Source organism: Mesoplodon bidens (assembly GCF_964165515.1).
Source record: "Mesoplodon bidens genome assembly, chromosome: 10".
Taxonomy (NCBI): Eukaryota; Metazoa; Chordata; class Mammalia; order Artiodactyla; family Ziphiidae; genus Mesoplodon; species Mesoplodon bidens.
In genome coordinates, this window is record NC_138172.1 from 73,732,650 (window position 1) to 73,754,800 (window position 22,151).

The following is a 22,151-nucleotide window of genomic DNA, read 5'->3' on the forward strand; positions in this document are numbered from 1 at the left end:
TGATGCCTAGATTCGCATCTGTGAAGACGGAGCACCAGGAAAGCTGTTTCACTTTGAGACCTACAGCAGGAGTTGTCACAGAGGCAGCTGGACCGAGGGCTCCAAGGCTCAAGAGAGGTTGGTGAGTCTCCTGACACAGGCAGTAAGTGAAGGCAGGGATGGGAGGAAGAATGCCTGGAGGGCAAGTGAGAATGGCAGGACTCAGGCTTCGTGTCTTTATTACACCACTTAGAGCACTGGTCCCAGCTGCTTTATCTGCATCCACCATCAAACTGGGACCTCTTCTAAGAAGTGCCTCATCAACTCTGTCTACTGCGGTCAGCATAATACAGGGCACCCACTGGGTGCTAAGGACACAAAAGAGGGAGAGAAAGAGAGAGGAAGGGGAGACCTTTTGCTTCCACAGGCTCACATGGAGAAGAACCCCCCTCAGTTCACAATGGAAGCCCACTTCCCATTCCTACCCTAAGGGCTGACCATCTCCCTGGCTAACCTTCCACAGGAGCTGCTTCCCAGAGGGGTCATGGGACCTTCCCCAAACACTTAAAATCATTCAGGTGTGTGTGCGCACACACACGTACACACAAATCTCCTCTCCACCAACCCTTGCCACATGATTTGTGGTGATGATGTATTGACAACATGCCCATCAGCTGTCAGTTCAACATGTCTATCTAAATATTATGTTCCCTCACCCAGAACATCATTTTTTTTTAATTATAAAAAAGTTAAGTGGCAATCCCACTCATAACAAGGAGGGGAGAAAGGGAAAAAAAGCCACAGGTTAAAGAAAATCAATTTTTCTTTTTTTCCCCCTTTCTTTTTTTTCTCTTTCCTTTTCCTGAGCAGAAGAGTGAGAAGTTCATGGCTCCTTCTCTCCAACAGTCCTGGCACGAGGAGGTCAGTGCTGACATGGAGAGTGACCCACCCTGGCGGCCGTGGGTGTGTTTGCCTGATGTCAGTGGAGCTCAGAGCAGACCCTTCCCCTGGGGCCACAGCCACGAATCCTCTGGCCCACGTGGAGTCTCTGGTAGGGACATTGAGGAGTTCATGGGAGGGGGGTGCTTGTCCTCATGGCCAACAGTACCATGCTGGAAAGTACTGGACAAAGCCCCGACACCCACTATCTTACTCTGTCCCCACAACAAGCCGGTGAGGTCAGAATTGTTTTCTCCATTTGAAAGATGAGGAAATTCACATGCAGGGGACGATGCACTCAAGGCCACACAATCGTGACAAAGGGTTAAACCTCCAGGCCTCTGATGGCAGGATGAGGCTTCTCTGATACCGTGTGGTGTCCTTCACTCACCCATCGCAGATCTGAGAAGCATGAAGCTACTTTCCCCTAGTTGGACCCCTGCAGCGCTCTCCACATTCTGAAGGGTCAAGGAGAGCTGGCTTATACCCTGGTATAGACACGTCCTGGCCATCAGCTGCAGGCAGCCTTCAGCCCTCTAGCATATAGCCGTGAACTTGGAAGTATGAGAAAGAACCTGATGCACTTTACACCAAAAACCCTTTCTCTTTCCAGGTTTAAAGGGCTAGCCTCAGCTCTCTGGAATTTTTTTTTTTTTAAACTCATCAGGAACTTTTCTCACTGGAGAGAAACACATGGATTATGTGGCAGGCGTTTTCCTCACAGAAACACCCAAAGTACTGGGCTCTGGAGTCAGAAGACCAGAGTTCAAATCAAATCATAATGTTCCACCGGTGAGAACTGGGCAGGCTGATCTAATCTTTTTTGGGCTTTTTGGAGCCTCGGTATTGACATCTGTCAAAGAGGAATAACAACACCTAATTATTCCAGGTTTTTGGTGAAGATTAAACAGGAGAATGTTCAGGACATGCGTGGTGCCCAGGGAGTACTCACAGAGTCTCACCGCCTGGGTGGGGTTTCTGTTGGTTTGTTTTGACTTGAGTACAGTTGACAGCAAGGCTCAATGACTCAGTCATGATTGAATACATTTGGTTATTTGTTTCCTGGGCAACCTTCAGCCCTCCCTTTGTTTCAGTGAGCAGCACGGCGCTCAGGGGCAGAAATGGCTAGAAGTGGACACAGGAAGGAAGAGAGAAAACCCACAGTCCTGTGGGCCCTCCGGTGTAGGGACAGGTAACCTCACTCACCTTGACACCCTCCTGAAAGCACCACTGCATCAGAGGACATTCCCCTTTATCCCTGAAGATCCAGCGTCACCGTGGAAAGGCTAATGTGCGTTTAGCATACTGTTCACCAGGCAGAGAAAGAAGGAGGATACAGATGCCCATGTGACTTGCTCATGGGGCAGACTTGCTTTCTGGGGCAGGTGGGTCCCTGCGAGAGAGGCCTGTGGATCTCCATGGGTCAGTGAGACTTGGAGGTGCCTAAGAGGGACTCGGTGTGGCCGTGAGTCAGGCCAAGCTCTGTAGTGTGGTTACCGGTGACGAAGGGGGTGTTCTGCTCTCTGGGGTCTGGCTCTCAAGCTGCTCAAGACCCCAGGAGAGGGAAAGAGATGTAATTCCTGAGTGGCCACCTAAAGTTTAGGAATATGTGTGGTTATCGTTAAAGCGAGAAGTTGAAAGGTGCTGCCCCAGTTACCCGGAAAGAGACATTTCATTCCCTCCATGATACCAGATAAGGAAATAATCTACTTCCCTTCCTGTTTCAAGGGGGCCCCCAGCTCCCAGACTCCAGGAAATTGGCAGTAACTCTGTCTATATCTGCCGTTTCCTTACTTTCAGTTACAGCCTCCTGGCCTGCTTAAACAACGGCCCCCTTTAAGGAACGTGGGACACACTGTCTGGCAAGGCTGTCCCAAAGCAGGCCTGGGGCGGCCTTGGTGCCCACATCTGCCACCTGATCTGACGGGCAAACGAGACCCTTCCTGGTGGAAGCTCCGAATCACTCAGTGTCCGTGCCAGCCTCCCAGAAGTTAGGGAGAAAATGAAGCCAACCCTTAACATCTGGGGGGCACCCTCATACCCACGGTCTTTCTGTGAGGCAGCCCAGCAGGAGGCTGTACTCCCATTTTGAGCTCAGCTATGGACGCTCTGAGGGGGGAAGAGATTTCCAAAGGACCACACGTGCCAGGAAGAAGCCAACCTGAGGGAGACAAGAGCAGAGGTCTCCGGTCCCCCCAGAACCACAAAGGACCACCACTAAAACAAGAGCCTCCACACAACTTGAGTGTTCTCCAAAAACGCAAACAAGAAGGCAACAAGGAAATGCAAAGAAACAAACCTCTATTTATTTCTATCTCACCTATAAAAACGTCACAGCCTCTCTGAATTGCTCTCATTTGGCCTCCTCCTGCTCCCCTCCACTCTCCGTCTTCCGGACCTAAACCAAGCCTCCCCCTCTCCTCTGGATCATGTGCACATAGATTATCTCCCTCTTCATGGGACACTCACAGGAAATTTAAACATTCTCAGACGGGGTTCTTCTAAGTCCACTTCCCCTGCCCTCCACCCCCTACCCCGTTGCTGCATATTCAGGAAATGCAAACCCAATATAAAGATAACCCGGGCCAAACAGAAAAGGAGACTGGCCCTGTGACCTTGTTGGGCAAATGACTTCCTCTCCCTGCATCTCAGACTCAGCTTCTGCAGAATGAGGAGGCTGGACCTGACGAACTGCAAGGAGGTCCCGCTGGCTCTGACCAGCGAGGGTTTAGCTGGGTGAACCTCCCAGACCCTGCCTGTCTCAGGGACACCCAGCAACCTTGAGGCAGGATATTGAGGCACTACGGTTTTCCACCACTGACAGCCGATCCCTAAGGACCCTGGCCCCCTGGGGGGAAAGAACACCGGGAATCAGGACACCTGGATGTCCATCTCGGTTCTGCGGCATTTTGGAAAAGGAACTGAGTGAGTGGGGGAGGTTATCAGGGCAGACTTAAGCTCAGTTAGAGTGTTTTAATTTTTAAAAAATAGAATAATCTCTATGACTAGTGTAAAAAAGATTATGAAAATGCTTTTAGACCAAGACCGCCTAACAGCAAGAAGGAACAGATAGTCAGTCTCCAGAGAAGTACCTAAAGACTCAGTTTAGAACCTATTTCTCTTGGCTTTTATGAGGCCATGGCAGTATATATGAGTCCCGTGCCTGGGGCACCTCCTTGTTTCTCTATTCACAATAACCCCGGCTCCCCAAACTCCACACGTATTCCCGAACATGACGCGTCCCAACTCCCTAGTTCTGGAAACCATCTCCACATCTGCATCTGGGACAACCCCTTGTTTCACTGCGCAGGACTCAGCTGACAAGGAGAACTCAAGCTGGGGTGTTGCCCATGAAGAATATTTAATCTAGCAGTTGAGCTCCCCATGGGCGAGGCCAGTTGGATGGTGTAAGTAATCAATCTTGGCTCACAGCTCTGAGTAACTAGAAAGGAGGAGGGACAGGAAGCATGAATCATTATCTGGAGAGAGGCCGTTAATAGACTTTGAGGTTTGCAGGCAGGGTGGGGATGGGGTGGGGTTGGGCCTGGCCCCTCAGCTAGGTCGAGAATGTCGGTGGACATCGTCTTGGGAGTCAGGTCCCTCCCTAGAGCAGCGGCATCAATCTTCAGGCTCCTGCAAACCCCCACCCTTCTAAGTATTTGAGCCACCCTTGGAAAAGGAAGACAAGTGGTTGACTCGTCTTTGAAAATTATTTGGAAATAATTTTTTGATCCTCACAGACTGAGTTTTTAAAGAAAGCTGTCAATCCCTGTTTTACAAAAGTGAGTTGGTAGCATTTGCAGAGAGATAAAAAGGCAAATGCAAATCCATTCAAGACCCCCATGTTCATTGGCCATGCATGATCAGACACAGCTGGGAAACCTGGTGAAGCACAGTCAAACATTGATTGCAGGACTTGTCAGGGCACTTGATATGCTAGTGGAGGTGGCTCTCTAAGAGACGCCACAGAGGCCGTCTGTGGGGCTAGAAGCACTGCACTGGGTCTCACCAGCTCAAGAGAATGCCCATCTCTAAACCTCAGTTCACACCACTTCAACACCCCTAATGTACAAGGTTCCTTTTCCAGCCACCTCACCCTACCTGCCCCACGGGGCCAGCCCCAATCTTCTTCCTAGCCTTCCCCAGGAAGTCTTCCCTGAGCACTCGAAGGCACAGTGCTGTCCCCGCTGGAAACCTATTCTGAACACCTGGCACTTAATCTTATGAAGGCGTTTTATCCTTTATGCATTTTTTGGTCATAAAGTCTTTTTAAATGAATAGAGTATTTTTCAGAGTAGTTTTAGGGTCATAGCAACTCTATGTATTTTTCATAACACTTGCCCACTGTACAAAGCCCAGAGCCACTACAAATAGCAGGTGCCTGATAGATATCAAATCAGGAAGTGACACAAATCTGAGTGTAATATAAAGTCACTTACTTATGAGCAGGGAGTGTGTGTTTATAAGCAGTCATGTCAGCTTTAAGAATGGAAGTCAAACGAACACTGGAGACCACCCATCCTGCCCCTTCTGGACATGTGTCCAGCAGAGTCGGTGTGCCATCCACTGACCGGGGTGTGGGCACCACAGGGACAACTCCCCAGCGAGTGGTGTCATGAGGTTCCAGAGCTCTCATGGTTCTAAGACAGAAGGAACAGCTTGGAGGGAGGGCTGAGATGCTGAGATGCCCCATCTCTAGAGATGAACATTTCTAGAACCCATGGTTTATAGCCTGTGCAAACACTGGCCAGAGCAGTGTGTTCTGCTTTCCCTCCGATTATTTTTAAAAACACCCCAGCGGGGCTGGGAATCCCACATTGACCCTAGACTCCTGCCTCCATTTCCATCACATTTCATAAACCAGCTCTGCCAACATGAGAGCATCACTGAACAAGGGTGCAAGTCTTGAAGGGGTCTGTTCTTAGTCATGATGATACTGACTACCACGGACTGGGTGCTTGTGATGTTCCAAGCTCCTGTTACAAGCTCTACATACATACACCATCTCATTTCATCCTTGAACAGCTCTGCCTGTGGTCCCCATGTTGTAGATGAAGAAATGGAAGCTCAGAGAGACGAAGCTAGTGAGAGGCACAGCTAGGTTCAAACTCAGCTCTTTCTCCTGCCCTCAAGCCCGAAAAGTCTAACCACTGTGGTCTGTGGCCTCCCCTCCGATGAAAGGCACACAAACAGGAGACAGGAAAACTAACAGCAGGAAGGATGGGGTTGGGGGGTGTGGAAAAGAGGCACAAGGGAAGGGAGAAGGAGAGAGAGCATGAGGACAAGAGGAAGTTGGGGTCTTGTCCTCAACCTTGAGGTGCACATGGGATCTGGCTGCAGGTCCAGGAGGTCTTTGCCAAGTGGGAATGAAGCAGGAAGGTTGCTGGGGACCACGGGAGAAACAAACCACAAAATATGCAGAAGCCATTTCCTCTCTCGAGGAAGATAAACAATAGATTCATAAACAAATTTTACAAAGCTGCCCAACTATTTATTTATTCTGGTAGGAACTTATATCCTTTGTGAGCATAAAGCTAATCCCCCCCAAAATGGTTAAGTTATTCTGAGGAGAGCAAAGGTGGGAAAAGGGGATAGGGGAGGGATATACTCCTTGCCGGTCCATCACCTGCCAGCCCTGTGACTGCAGTCAGTTACGTGTCCTTTCTTTTTTTGCAGTACGCGGGCCTCTCACTGCTGTGGCCTCTCCCGTTGCGGGGCACAGGCTCCGGACGCGCAGGCTCAGCGGCCATGGCTCACGGACCCAGCTGCTCCGCGGCATGCGGGATCCTCCCGGACCGGAGCACGAACCCGCGTCCCCTGTATCGGCAGGCGGACTCCCAACCACTGCGCCACCAGGGAAGCCCTACGTGTCCTTTCTGAGCCTTGGTTCATTCTTTTGTGAACAAGGAATAGTAATTCCTGCCCCATGGGGCTATGGTAGAAAAGAAAGAAAACAGACCTTCTGGCAATATGGCAGATCAGACACCCTACTTGACCTTCCCAACTGAAACAACTAACATGCTGTTTAAAATTTAAAATATAAAGATTGCATACACACTGCTGAACTGGTATAAATGGAAGGATTCTTCGAAGACCAAAACCAAAACCAAAAGCAGGAACTTTGGGATGTAAGCTCAGCAAACCTGGCTTTTGCCCTGAGTGTTCCTGCCAAACCCTACAGATTCTAAGTTTCCCATGAGAGCTGCATAGTGTTCAGGAAACAGGAGAAAAAGCTTAGTTCCTTCATAAAATTGGGACTTCAAAAGGCTCCACCCTTGGGCTTCCCTGGTGGCACAGTGGTTGAGAGTCCGCCTGCCGATGCAGGGGACACCGGTTCGTGCCCCGGTCCGGGAAGATCCCACATGCCGCGGAGCGGCTGGGCCCGTGAGCCATGGCTGCTGAGCCTGCGCGTCCGGAGCCTGTGCTCCGCAATGGGAGAGGCCACAACAGTGAGAGGCCCGCGTACCGCAAAAAAAAAAAAAAAAAAAAGGGCTCCACCCTCAATGAATGAGAAATAGACCCCCAACACAAAAGGAGACCACAAGGAAACCTGACCTTGGGCTGGGTAGAAATCTGAACCCATAAGCTGGATCTCACACAGATTTGCAGTTTGAATTCATGCTACTTATGTAGCCAGAAAAGCTTTGGGTAGAAAATGAATTTAAAGTGATTTTTGATTGGGAGTGCCCCCAGACAACTAGCAGAAGTTAATGCAAAATGTCTCTGGAAAAATTAACTTCAAGCCATACCTCAAATAGTTCACAAAGGTAAAGTTCTAAGGAAAATGAACAGCTCAAAGAAAATAACAACAACAAGGAAACAAGGCATTATGAGTACTAGCCAGCAGAAGCAACAGATGGCAGAATCAGGCCTGCAAAGATTTCAGATTCTCAATTACCAGACATGAAATTCTACAATTACTAATTAGCAACTTCAATATGTTAAAGAAATTAAGAAGTTTGCAAATATAAGCAAGAAATAAGAGAAAATCACCAAGCAGATTTAAAAAATAATGGATCAGGGCTTCCCTGGTGGTGCAGTGGTTGAGAGTCCGCCTGCCGATGCAGGGGACACGGGTTCGTGCCCCGGTCTGGGAAGATCCCACATGCCGCGGAATGGCTGGGCCCGTGAGCCATGGCCGCTGAGCCTGCGCGTCCGGAGCCTGCGCTCCGCAACGGGAGAGGCCACAACAGTGAGAGGCCCGCGTACCGCAAAAAAAAAAAAAAAAAAAAAATGGATCAGAACTTCTAGAAATGATAAATAAAGAAGCTGAAAGGAAAAAATTTCAATGGATGGATTAAACAGCATTTGAAACACAGAATAAATTAAATGGAAGACAGGTTTGAAGAAATTATTCAGAGTTCAGCACAGAGGGACAAAGAGGTGAGAAATATGGAATAGAGGTTATGAGATACAGAGAACAGAATGAGAAGGTCCACCATATATCTAACTGGAGTTCCAAAAGGAGCTATTAGAAAGAATGGGAAGGAGTCAATATTCAAAGAATGAAGGGTGAGAATCCTCCAGAACTGTTGAAAGACACTCATCTTTAGCTCTAGGAATCCCAGTGAAACCCAAACAGAATAAAGACAGAGAAATTGACACCTAGTTACATGAGAGAGAAGTGGCAGAACACCAAAGAACGCAGCAACATCTTTAATGTAACTAGAGGGAAATGCCAGGTCACTTATAAAGGAAGACCAACAGCCAACTTCTCAACAGCAACATTCAGAGCCAGAGGTAGTGGAATAATGGTTTCAGTGACCGAAGAGAAAATATCCAGTAAAGCTACCTGTCAAAATTGAGAGCAAAATACAGTTTCAAGCCAACAAAAACCAAGCCAAACCAAAGCAAAAACAACTTGAAAGTTCACCACCAACAGACTCTCACTAAAGGATAATGCTAAAGGGGTTTATTTTAGGCGGAAGGAAAATGATCTCCAATTCATGAAAGAATGGGAGAAAAGATTGATAAGAATGTGGATACAAACACATCATATAAAGCAACGATGTCCAAATTGTAGGGAAAAAAACAGGACAGAATGAAAACACAGGATAACAATTGTATATAAATTGGGAGAGATAGTGGTTAGAATTAAACCAGTTTATGGTTCTTGTATTTTGGGGGAGGCAGGTAAAGACATTGATTAATTTTAGACTTTGTTAAGTATGCCTGTTAAAATAGATGGGCTAAACATTGAAAGAATAGATACAGAGCACATAACTTCCAAATAAGAAGATAGAAGATGGAATGAGGAGGGAAAAACATCTCAACCAAAAAGGAGCAGAAAAAAACCAAATATAAACATGGTTGAAATGAATCCCAATTCATCAGTAAGATACACCTGTTCTAACCAAACAGCATTGCCTTAAAATATACAAAATTTTATACATAAGCAAAATTTTGGGCACTACAAGGAGAAATGGACAAATCCAATGGGAGATTTTTTAACATGTCTCTCAATAATGTGTTACTGAGAAGATTAGTCAGACACAAACAGACAAGGACATATTACAGATGATTTGAACAGCACAATGAACTAGCTTATTTTAATGATCATATATAGAAAACTACTATATATCTAATAATTAGAGAGTACACACTTTTTCAAGCACTCATGGAACATTTAAGAAAAAAGTTGAAAAGATAAAATATTTAAAAGGAGCACACAGAAATGGTTCAATGCTTATTTCAAACTGTCTCCAAGGACCCATACCTATTTTATCTTAAAAAAGAAAAAGACCCTGTCTTTCTTGTTCACTGAGGTACCTCCAGAGTCTAGTTCAGTGACTGTCACAAAGGGGTCTCTTAATATGTCCTGAAGAATGAGAACGAAGGATTCTCTGTTGAGGATGGTACAGGCCGAGTGAGCACTGAGGACCAACACTGGAGGTGATGAAGCCCTTTCTAACACGGAGGGGACAAGAGGACAAGGTGAGTGGTGCCAGTCTCCAGGGAGAATTTATACAAAAAAGAAAAACAGAGCCACGACAGCCATCTCCAAATCCAAAGAGAGGGTCATGTGGAAGAGTCTTTGAAAGCCCAGTCTTTGTGGGTCCATGTGTCAGAGCAGAGGAGAGAAGACAGAAATCTCAGAGAGGAAGAATTTGTCTCAATATTAGGAAGAAGTTTCTAACAATTCATTCCTCAACATTGGCCGGAAATTGGCCTGGCTTATCCTCTAAGGGGTTTTATGACCCTGTGTTGGACAGGAGACTGTCCAGGGCGTCCTGAGAGTCCCAGACCATGAGTGGACCATCCTTCCAATTCTATCCTATCCCAGAGATTCCTTCACCCAAAATTCCCTGGCTACCCGATCCCCAAAAGATCTGCCCAAGGCCCCAGATTTAGGAGGTGGTGGAGGAATAATGAGAGCTTTAGTCCCCAGAAGCTCAATCCAGTGTCCTTTCTGCTCCACCATCGGCCTCTCCATTAGCTGAAATGAGCACGTTTTGCCCCATTAGGCTGACATGTACTTTTTCAGTCTACCCATGTCCCAGTAAACCCCATTTTTCCAGCATATGGCAAGGGATTACAAAAGCACAGAGAATTAGTTCAAATGAAAATGCCGAAACTTTCCAGGAAAAGGGAAGCAAGCTCACCTTGGCCTCCGCAGCAGATGGTTGAGTTGGGGGCCTGGCTCTGGGGGCTTCTCCTGTGGCCGGCCAGTCATGCTGCTCTCATGCTGCTGGGCAGGTGGGAAGAGGAGGCCTAGTTCTGTGGGAAAAAGAGAAAGAAAGGTCACTTCTTCATCGTTTGCTCCCAGCTCTCCATCACCAGCCTGCCAAGGACACTATCCAGAAGTCGCGGGAGCTCGCGGGGCTGGCCTCAGCCACTCTCATGTCATTGGGGAGCAGACAGGCACAGGACGAATGTTTCCCACACCCTCCGATGTGCCAGGCAGGGCTCTAAGGAACGAGGCTACAAAGATGAATCAGATGCAGTCCCTGCTTTCAAGCAACAGCCTAGCAAGAGAGAGAGAGAGAGAGAGAGAGAGAGAGGAGAGAGAGAGAGAGAGAGGAGAGAGAGAGACATACACATGTTTCACTACAAGATAATTTGGTTAAGTGCTGTGATTTCCCCAAGTTCATTCAACAGCCTACCTGTCCCACAGGGAGCAGAGGCAGCTTGCAAGTGCTACAGCACAGGGCTTCTCAATCTCTTTGTTATGAAGGACCAGTTGTTTGTTTTAATTTCTGATCCATCACGGATGAATACTTTTATAAAATATAAGAAAAGGAACTGGTAGAAAAATTAAATGACAAAAATATTCATAGAGTACAAGTCTACTTTTTTTTTTTTTTTTTTGCGGTACGCAGGCCTCTCACTGTTGTGGCCTCTCCCATTGCGGAGCACAGGCTCCGGATGCGCAGGCTCAGCGGCCATGGCTCACGGGCCCAGCCGCTCCGTGGCACGTGGGATCTTCCCGGACTGGGGCACGAATCCATGTCCCCTGAATCGGCAGGCGGACTCTCAACCACTGCGCCACGAGGGAAGCCCCAAGCCTACTTCTTTTTTTTTTTTTTTTTTTTTTTTTTTTTGCGGTACGTGGGCCTCTCACTGCTGTGGCCTCTCCCATTGCGGAGCACAGGCTCCGGACGTGCAGGCTCAGCGGCCATGGCTCACGGGCCCAGCCGCTCCGCGGCATGTGGGATCTTCCCGGCCCGGGGCACGAACCCGTGTCCCCTGCATCGGCAGGCGGACTCTCAACCACTGCGCCACCAGGGAAGCCCCGAAGCCTACTTCTTAATGATTCAACAGCTTACTCTGTCAAATCGGCATGAGAGTTTTTAAGCTCTTCCTCTCAATTTCTGTACTGATCTCGTGGACCGGTACACAGCTTGTAGACCAGCACCATTCCACAAACCACAGCTGAGAAGCATTGCTATAGGAAACGTTTGTAAAGAGTGCAACCTTCCTGAGATGTCTGGTTGAGCTCTTGGTTCAGAGTGGGTGGCTGGAAATAAAAATGATGTCAAATTCACCCTCTGGGGCTTCCCTGGTGGCGCAGTGGTTGAGAGTCCACCTGCCGATGTCGGGGACACGGGTTCGTGCCCTGGTCCAGGAAGATCCCACATGCTGCGGAGCGGCTGGGCCCGTGAGCCATGGCCGCTGAGCCTGCGCGTCCGGAGCCTGTGCTCCGCAACGGGAGAGGTCACAACAGTGAGAGGCCCGTGTACCGTAAAAAAAAAAAAAAAAAAAATCACCCTCTGGACTATAGCTCAGACTGTTCAGAGAGTCTCTCTCCAAGAAGGAGAGTTACAGCAGGGACTTTGGGAAAGTGTGGCGGTGGGGTGTCTGAGGTGGTGGCACCAACACACTGGGTTCATGGGAACCTGGTCAGAAGTTGTGCCTGGAGCCCTGTCCTGCTCTACCTTGAACTTCCAATTGTAACTATGGCAACCCCAGCCGAAGCTACTGCCCGGAATGGGAAGAACAAAAGTGTCATCTATTAAAATGGACTGGGACGTTTCAAAAAATAAAGCACTTCCAAAATGTCAAGAGGGCTGCTGGTGTTCACTCCTACCATTTAATGTTATAAAAATGATGTTTTTTAAATTGAGAAATCTTTTGTCTGTGACAGCCAGCTCCTAAAAAAGCCTTTAAATGTCTATTGCCTTAATACTTGAGGGAGAGATTACAAGTCACTTTCCCCCATTTGAATGCTTAAGAGAAAGTGCTCATTCCTCTAAACTCTCAGCTTTTATGTAGTTCTTATTTTAAACTTTAGAAGACATCTCTGTAGAATAAAAACTTCCCTTTTCAAAGTCTTTTTTTTTAATGCATACACACACACACTCTCACTCGCTGCTTCAAATGCTAAGTCATTTGCAACTTGAGAGTTTGTTGCTCATGAAATTCTAGCGATAAGCACATCATAAACATTCCTATAGCAAGGGAATGCTTTGGAAGCGATGTCTGTGATGTTACAAAGATTGTCTATCATTATCTCTGAATGCTGGTGAAGTGAAGGTTATGGGAATAACTATTTATGTATAAATAAGTCAACAGAGTAACTGGCAACTTCAATAGCAGATCTTACCCAGAAGCTAAACCATGGCACGAGGTGGGAAGCAGGGATGGACTTCCCTCAGTTTCCATGAGTGTTTCATCCTTATTCTCAACATGGGAAAATAACTTTCCAGGCTCCCCGACAGGAGCAATAGTCCTTGGAATCACTCATGGGCAAGGTTAAGCTTAGACCACACAGCCAACTTTTATGTATCAGGTGCTGGACTAGATTCTAGTGTTCTCAATATGCGTTCTTCTTCAAAGAGCCCCAAGGGAGACATATAAACAGGCAATTACAATCCCCCTTTCCTGCAAGAAGAGTATATTGGCTGGAGTTAAGGTAAAGGAAATGAAGTTAACTAGCTCAATCCATCTATCCAACCATCCATTGGTCCATCCATTGTTGACTGAGTGCCTAGTATACAGCAGGCAAGTGCAAAGCACTAGGCATACAGCAGTTGAGACCAATGTGGTCCCTGCCTTCCTGGAGCTTATCCTCTAGTGGGGAAACCAACATTAATAAATTAGAAATAACTATAATAGCGGTGCTCTGAAGAAGTATGATTACTGCCCTAACAGCATATGTCAGGGGTAGATCTAGCACAGGAAAGGGTCAGTGGTGCTTTCCTAAACAATTAGTCTTTAATCTGAGCCCTAAGAATAAGTTAGTGAAACAAAATAGGGTGGGGGCAGGAGGGAAAAGATGGAAAGAAAAGGTGTTGCCAGCACAATGAATAGGCTGTGCAAAGTTCCTGTGACAGAAGGAACATGGCACATTCTAGCTATGAAAGGAGGCTCTTAATAAGGACCGAATCGGTTCTTGACTCACATCATGCTTCCATTGTGATGGTATTCAGACCATGCATTATAGATGTGCAGGCTTTTCCAAAAGTGCCCAAGAAGTTACTTAAGGCGAGCCAGGAAAGTAGGGTGCATGTCAGCTCATTCTCCCTCTTCCTAAGCTGGCACGAGGCATCCAACACAGGGGCCACCTTATCCTCCCTCCCATTTTATAGCAAGTTTGGGGACTCATCTATTTTTCTCTTCAACAGTGGTAACTTGGCCAAATCCAATTTGACCAGTGGTGAAAATTAGTTGGTCAGGGCTGACATAGACTGACAGTGGATGTGGGTTTTGGGATGTGAACCAATGTTCTATTATTAAATGACTGCTGGAGAAGCCTCGTGGTGAATGTGACTCGACGGAAGGTCATACAATTTCATGCACAAAACAAGAGCTTTGGGGCCAAGCAGTCCTGGGTTCAAATCTGGCCCCGCCCCTCACTGGCCATTTGGCCTGGTTCTTTCATAAAATGGAGTTAGCAGTGCCTTCCTTGCTGCAAGCTCAGCAAGAGCACAGGTCCTACACTGAGCACATCTCCTGGCTCCCAACTGGTCCTGGATAAGTGTCAGCAATACTACCACACAGCAGTGTGTGGGGACAGCCATGCTCCTCCCTCAACGTGAAAATCAACAGGAATCCATGAAACAATTTCCCAGCTGGTACTGGGGCTGCAGGGCAGCTTTGCAGGGGTGCAGGGGTCCCGATGACTCACAGTTTCTTGGTGTGTGACCTCATGGGTCCCCTGGCACTGTGCTGAGAGTTCCCAGTGGGAAGTCCCCCTGCACCAGGGCTAACGGGCACTGAGTCTCACCTCGGTGGCCCCAGGCCCACCCTCTCTGGATGCCAGCCCAGGACTTACAGGGAGCTCCACCCAGGGGATCCGGGCCGGCAGCCAGTAGACTTGGGTTCTAGTTCCACCACTAATGGCTGGGGTTACCTTGGACAAACAGCCGAGTTCCAGAAGGGAGAGGAGATGGAACAGCTACCACATCCTGAAGGCCTAAACACAGGCCAGGCCTGGTGCTGGGCCTTCCCAAGAAGCACCCGAATAGTCACAACAGTCCTGCGGGGTCACTGTTGGTATCACCATGTTACAAGTGAGGAAAGTGAGGCCTGCTGGTTTGTCCCAGACCACAGAACTAAGTGACGGAACCAGAACGGGAAGCCGGAAAGCCCTTCCTCTCTACCACGGCACTGCCTTACAGGGATGGAAATCTCACTTAGGTCTTTCCCACACGACCAGTGAGGACGCAGCCCTGGAAGGCTCTGTGATTTTCCAGGCACCCACAGGCAGCAAGCCACCAGGCAAGGCCAGACTCTGCCCCATGCCCCACACGGATGTCTGGGTCTCAGTTTCCCTTCTGCACACAGTGGTGACTAATGATGCCTTACAGACCACACTGCTGTTAGAGTTAAGGGGAGAATGAAGATTTAAGAGTCTTGGGAGGGAAAAATTACTATAGAGACATGAACACTTTAAATGGGTACTGAGAGGCTCAAACCAAAGAGGAAGGGCTCCTGTAGGCCACAGAGAAGTTGAAATGAAAACTGGACCAGGAGCAGGATGGCAGCCAGGGGAGGGGAGGGGACACAGGAGACAAACGGTGGAGCTTCTGAAATGGGAAGCAGGACCCAATGAAGTGTGAAGAATTCCCTCCATGCCACCCACAATAAATTAGAAATTGGCACAGGTTTTTAAAAGAAGGAAAAGCAGGAGGGGGAGGAGAAGAAATTGAGGAGGAGGAGGAATTAAATCTGTAGATTTAATCTAAGAACACCTAAGAAACAGGGTGGAGAGTAATCAATGCAATGAGAAATCTTAGACTCCAGTCACGTGGGGGCCACTCATTCTGTCAAACAAGTTCTCCTGCACAGAGATGATGGTGACACGGAAGAAGATCTAATTTTCAAGTGAGACACATTCTATCAACAGATGGGGAGGCCTGGAAGCTTTTCCAATGTGGTGAAAACTCCCATTCTCTCTGCAACCATCTCTCCTCTTCTGTAGATGCCCCACTCTTACCTCCATGGAGGTGGAGAAAAGAATAATTTATAGGCACTAGAAGAGGGCATTCCTGCTCAGATCATTATGAGAGACAGGTGGCCACTTCATCAGGTCTTCATGCATCTGGTTATTCCAGAACACAGAAGCTGGGGTATTCGACCAATATTACAGCAGCTCAAACACTGAGAGCATATCAGACAGACTTATCATAGGCTGACAATGGATGGCGGACCACCATCCACTCTCCAACCTCCTCAGGCCTCCTATTCCCTTGCTCACAGCTCCAGTCAGCTTGTCTTTCAGGTCTTCACACACTCCAAGCTCTTTCTTACCCCAGAACTTTTGCACATGCTGGTCCCTCTGACTGGGATGCTCTTCTCCTAGCTCCCCCCTCATTAACATCTAGTTAGCTTTCAAATACAGCTTCAGTGAGACTTCCTTGACTCTCCAGAAATGCAAGTGTGCAACAGCACTTATCACAGTTGCAATTAATTCATTATGTGATTAACGAGGGGGCCTCCCCAGTCAGACTGTAAGCTCTCTGAGGGCATAGCAAGTGTCTGCTTTTTGCACCATTGTGTCCCATGGGTGAGCACAGCAGTTATCAGTCTTGTTTGCACATCAAAATCACCTGAGGAGTTTTAAAAAACACAGATGCCTGGGGTTCACCAAAACCCATGAGACAATAGTGCTTAAAGCTGGCCAGGTGTTGTGACATGTGGCCAAGGCTGAGAATCTAAGGAGGCCATGGGTGCTGGGCTTCTGTCCTAGAGCAATCTTGAGGTGGCCCAGGGAGTTACAGTAGGACCTTGCTCCCTTTGCTTGTGGATACAATGCATCGTTTAAATGTTGTTCTCCACCCCAGAGATTATATTTGAGGAAATTCCGGAAGAGGGAAACAAAATCCTCATTGTTAGAGAGGAATACTATTCCTTTCATGAAGCGCTCCCACGATAACCCCCTCCCCGACACTCCTCTTCCCGCTAACCCTGGTTTATCACCTTTATCCTCAGAGCCACAGGATTAACCTGATGTGTTCCTGAAATACACTTAAATATTTGGGGGGATAACCCCTAATTTTAAAAATTAAATCAGGCCCAGCTATACTATCCGGTAGAGTGCAAAACTTCACATTAAATTTTATTAAAACAGAAGAATTCAAAGCCAGTTCGTGCCGGGACAGGCCCTCCAGGCCAGCCCCAAGCCACAGGTAGAGGTGCTTTGCAGTAACTTGCCCATGGGTGGGGGGGGCTCCCACGGGTCATCTGCGCTGATCTGGCCTTTCCAGGGCAAGCTGAGAACAAGCTGTCCCTATCCTCTCAGTTCCCCTTACTAAAGGGGAGGGAGTAAGTGCTACGTGCTAAATGTTCTGTCCCTCCCCCACCAATTCGTATGTTGAAATCCTAACCCCCAAAGGGGGTGCTATTAGTAGGTGGGGGCTCTGGGAGGTGCTTAGGTCATGAGGGTGGAGGTCTCATGAATGGGATTAGTGCCCTTATTAAAGAGATCCCGATAGCTCCCTCACCCCTTCTGCCACGTGAGGACACAGTGAGAAAGTATTAGCAATGCACCAGGAAGAAAGGGCCCTCACAGAATGCGACCAGAATGCTGGCATGTTGATCTTGGACATCCAGCCTCCAGAACGGTGTGAAATAAATTTCTGTTGTTTATAAGCCATCCTCTGTGGTTTTTCGTTATGGGCTAAGACAGTAAGATGTGTGAAAAAAATCCAACCTCTTAAACACACTCAAAGTAACAACTCCAATCCTCTGATGGGTTTCACCAGCCCAACAAAAGCACTGTTTGACCGAGTCCCAAGTCCCACGCCCCTGTGAGAAGTAGACCATCACTTAACCCAGTGCAGGGCAAGCTCTCCTGAATATAGCTCTAGCGCACATAGGGACCACCTGGGGAAGTTAAGAATGAAGCTTCACCTTGCACCCGCTACGTTGGTAATAATAAAATAATAACAAGTGTTGGTGAGGATGTGGAGAAATTGGAACCCTTCTGCACTGCTGGCAGGAATGGAAAATGGTGCGGCTGCTTTAGAAAATAGTGTGGCAGTTCCTTAGAGTTATCAATGACCCAGTAACCCTACTCCCAGGTGTAAACCCAAAAGAACTGAAAACAGGCACTCCAACAAAAACTCGTTCACACATATTCAAAGAAGCTCTATTAACAATAGCCACAAAAGTGGAAACGACCCAAACGTCCATCAACTGGCTAACAGATAAATCTGGTATCTACATACAATGGAATATTATTCAGCCATAAAAAAGAATGAAGTTCTGATACATGTGACAACATGGATAACCCTCGAAAACATTAAGTGAAAAGAGTCAGACACAAAAGGTCACATATTGAATGATTCCTTTTATCTGAAATACCCAGAAGGTAGGTAAGTCCATGGAGATATCAAGCAGACCAGCGGTTGCCAGGGGCCGGGGCTGGTAGGAGAATGAGGGGTGACTGCTTAATGGGTATGGGGTTTCCTTTTGGGGTGATGAAAATGCCTTGGAACTAGACAGAGGTGATGGCTGCACAACATTGAGAACGCACTAAATGCCACTGACCTCTATACTTTAAAATGGCCAGTGGTTAATTTTATGCTATGTGAATTTTACCTCAGTTAAAAACAACAATAAACAAAGCTTCCAGGGCCCCACCGTGAGAGGCTCTGACTCAGTAGGTGTGGGCTGGGCCCAGGGATCTGCTTTTCCAAAGAACATCTGAGTGATTCTGACATGGGGGTCTCAGGCATGGCCTAAACGTAAGGGCTGATGTGTGTAAATGATGCCTTTACTTTAGATGAATCAGTAACACCTGCTGCTATTTCCTGAGTGCCCAGTATGGGCCAGGCAGGCACTGGGCTTGGTGCTTTCAAATACAGTGTCTCAGAATCACACTGCAAGTTGGGAATGATCACTGTTTTGTTTTATAGTTGAGGAGACTGAGGCTCAGAGAGGTTAAGTAAGTTGCCCAGGGCACACAGCCGAGTAACAGCGGATTCATGCCGTTATCTGTCTGACTCCACAGACCGTATTTTCCCCATCACCCCATACTACACCACTGTGTCTTTTAACAAGCCCTTCCAGGCAGCAGAAATGTCATTTTTGTGTTTATATGCTCTTTAGGTTAGAGACTTAGGTCATCTTACTAAAACTGTGGTCCTTGGTATCTCCTGGGAATTCACTAGAAATGCAGACTCTCAGTCCTCACCACAGGTTTGCTGAATCAGACTCTGCTCTCCCCAGATGATTTGTGTGACACTAAAGTGTGAGCCGCACAGGTTTCTCTAGAGCTGTGCTATCCAATATGGTAGCCACTAGCCTATTTAAGTGGCTATTTAAATTAAAACTAACGGGGACTTCCCTGGCAGTCCAGTGGTTAAGACTTCGCCTTCCAATGCAGGGGGTGTGGGTTCGATCCCTGGTCAGGGAGCTAAGATCTCACATGCCTTGGGGCCAAAAAACCAAAACATAAAACAGAGGCAATATTGTAACAAATTCAATAAAGACTAAAAGAATGGTCCACATAAAAACAATCTTGAAAAAAATTAAAATTAATTAAAATGAAATAAACTTAAAAACTCAGTTCTTCAGTTGTACCAGCCACATCTGAAGTGCTCCACAGCCACATGTGACAAGTGGCTACCACTGGGCAGCACAAAATAGAACCATTTCCATCAGTGCCGTGCTAGAGCAGGCTATCTTGAACTTGGCACCACTGACATTTGGGGCTAGATAATTCTTTGTTGCGGGGGGTGGGTGTGGCGAGGCTTCCAGCACATGGTAGAGTAGTAGTTTGCAACCTGGGATGATTTCGTCTCTCAAGGGAATGGCAGTGCCTGTAGACATTTTTTGGTTGTCATAGCTGGGAGGTTCTACTGGCATCATATGGGTAGAGGCCAGGGATGCTGCTAAACATCTTACATCCTACAGTGCACAGGACAGCACAACAAAGAATTATCCGGTCCAAAGTGTCAGTGGTGCCGAGGTGAGAAGCACCCAGCTAGAGTAATCAAAAATACATGGCCATTCTCAGTAAAACTGGAGGCAGGAGACTCATGACACCGAAGTGCCCACCCCCCTCCTTTGCCAAATTCAGAACCGGAGAAGAGTATCTATTTTCGCCGAGAATGCAGAGTAAGAAGTCCTGGTTTCCAGAATAATCGACGAACTCATTACTAAAATGAGGTCCCTACACTTCAAATCCCAAGGGCTGGGAAATGAAGAAGTTAATTTTTGATGTTTGGAATGTGTGATAAATTCCACAAGAAACCACAATCTGCCCATCGGTCAGGTGTGGACACATCATTCGTTCGTTCATGTATCTATTTACTTAAAAGTATTTATTGAGCACCTACCATATGTCAGGTACTCTTCCAGTGCTGAAAGCAGAGCGGCCAATAAAACGAACCAGGTCCCTGCCCTTGTGGAGCTGGCATCCTAGTGGAGGAGACCAACAGGACCCAAGTAAACAAATACACCAGCAGTGGAATGGGTGTGATCAGTGCTACGAAGGGGAGGGGCGCAGAGGAGTGATGGGGGATGGGTATCTGAGGTCACCTATCTGAAGTGTCCTGGGGCAACTGAAAAGGTGTCATCTGGCAGAGACCTGAATGAACTGAGATTGTACCAGGTAACTCGAGGAGGGACAAGAGTTCTAAGCAGAGGGAACAGCGGCTGCTGACTCCTCTGGCGAAACAAGCTCTCTGGAGCTGGAAAAGGCTGGCATGTAAGGTTGGCAAGGCAGGAACGGGCCAGGTCACGGGGATAGGAACCCAGTGGAGGGCTCTGAGCAGAGGAGAGATGGGGCTTGATCAGCTTTTCACATAGAGAACAAACTATAGGAGGATAAGAGTGGAAAAGGCCAGACCTGTGACGAGGCTGCTACAGTCTTCCAGGCAAGAGATGGTGATGGCTTATTATTAGTTAATTAATTAATGAAATCATTCATATTAATACTAGCTCTCTACTTGGCCAATGTTATTAATACTCTATCTCAGATATATTACAGGTAGACTCAGCATCATGTTCAAGCTACTTCTATGGAGAAATGCATTCTGAGTTCCAAATGGTCAACTTGAAACCTTTTCCATCCACCTGGGTTTTAAGTCGGGGACTGTGTGACCTGGGAGAAGGCAGCAAGAAAGGGAGTTGGGGGGCTAGGGAATTTTAGCAGGAGGAAAAAGGGTGTATGCCCCCAAATCCCCCTTTCTCTAGAACCATCAGAGGTGTCTGAGAGGGGCCTTCCGATTCTCCCAAGGGTTGCTGGGTAGCAGATGGGTGAGAACCAGCAATTCCGCTACAGGCAGAACAGAAGGGAAAGGACCAGATCTTCCGGAAGGACAGCACTGCAGCTGTGAGCGGAGGAGGGTGTGGAGTCTTTTCCAAAAGCAAGGGAGTCTCTACTTCTGGGGTTTCTGAGGTTCTAGGGCCTCACAGGGTCAGGGCAACAGTCACAGAATCGGCAGATTTAGGGCAGAAGAACCCAGCTGTGCCGGTTACTAACTGCACAGCGCTGAGCGTGCTGCTGCTGATCTCCGCGACCCTCTGTAAAAGGAAACGACACCTCTGCCCCTCAGAGTGGTATGGAGGGGTCAAGTCAGATGATGCCCGCGCCGAGAGTGATGACAACTTCCAGTCCACGTGCCGAGGTCTGGGCATGCCCATCTTCTGGAGCAGGTGCAGAACCCACCATCCTCCACGGCATGAGGTTCTGTGCTATACACATGCCCAGGTAGTTCAGCTTTACACATAAAAAGGTGCTTCTCCTTCATTAATTCCTTTATTCAACACACATTCACTGGGTCTTAGCGCCAGGCATGGAAGAAATAGAGAGTAAGATGCAGCCTTTACACCCCAAGAACATGGGCAGCGGGGGCGGCTGGAGACATGAGAAGAGGTTTCTCTGATTCTCCTTTTCCCTCAGGGCCTGGTGACCACTGTCCAGGTAGTTTTCATACTTTTAGACTAGAGCCACCAGCCTGCTGGGGCCTTGTCTACCAGCAGCCTGCAGTGCCAACCTTGGGGGCAGTGCCCTCTCTCTTCTCCAGACTGGCAGGCCGTCCTGGTTGTTTCTGCTGGAGCAGAAAAGGATGGTGAGGAAAAGGCAGGGCTGGCTAGGCAGAGGGAAACCGGTAGAAGTGCTGGCCTTCAGCAAGGCCTTCCTTCCAGCCCCACTTCCTGCCCCCAGTGCACACGGCTCCAGAGGGGTCAGGGGCCTCTCTGACCCCCAGCTCACCTGGGGCGCAGCACCTCTCCGGCGTTTCCCAAGAAACGTCTTCAAGAGAAGGCCCCAGCTCTGAGTCATCTGCAGCAGAGATGAGACCTTGTAAAAATAACTCCAAGTATGAGGCTCCTCCTGTATT

The 22,151-nt window shown here is 47.9% G+C and overlaps 1 protein-coding gene across 10 annotated transcripts in view; it reads right to left on the minus strand.

Moving 5' to 3' along the window:
* The window catches only part of TRERF1 (transcriptional regulating factor 1), a 205,530-nt gene that overhangs the window by 54,773 nt on the left and 128,606 nt on the right, over positions 1-22,151 (minus strand). For 9 of the 10 annotated variants that reach the window (XM_081247312.1, XM_081247320.1, XM_081247319.1 and 6 more), the window contains one exon: positions 10,521-10,635. The gene's annotated coding sequence lies outside the window, so the exon portion shown is untranslated. Of the gene's footprint in view, positions 1-10,520; positions 10,636-20,144; positions 20,205-22,151 lie in introns of those variants that run through there. The other variant, XM_081247316.1, reaches the window with a different exon arrangement.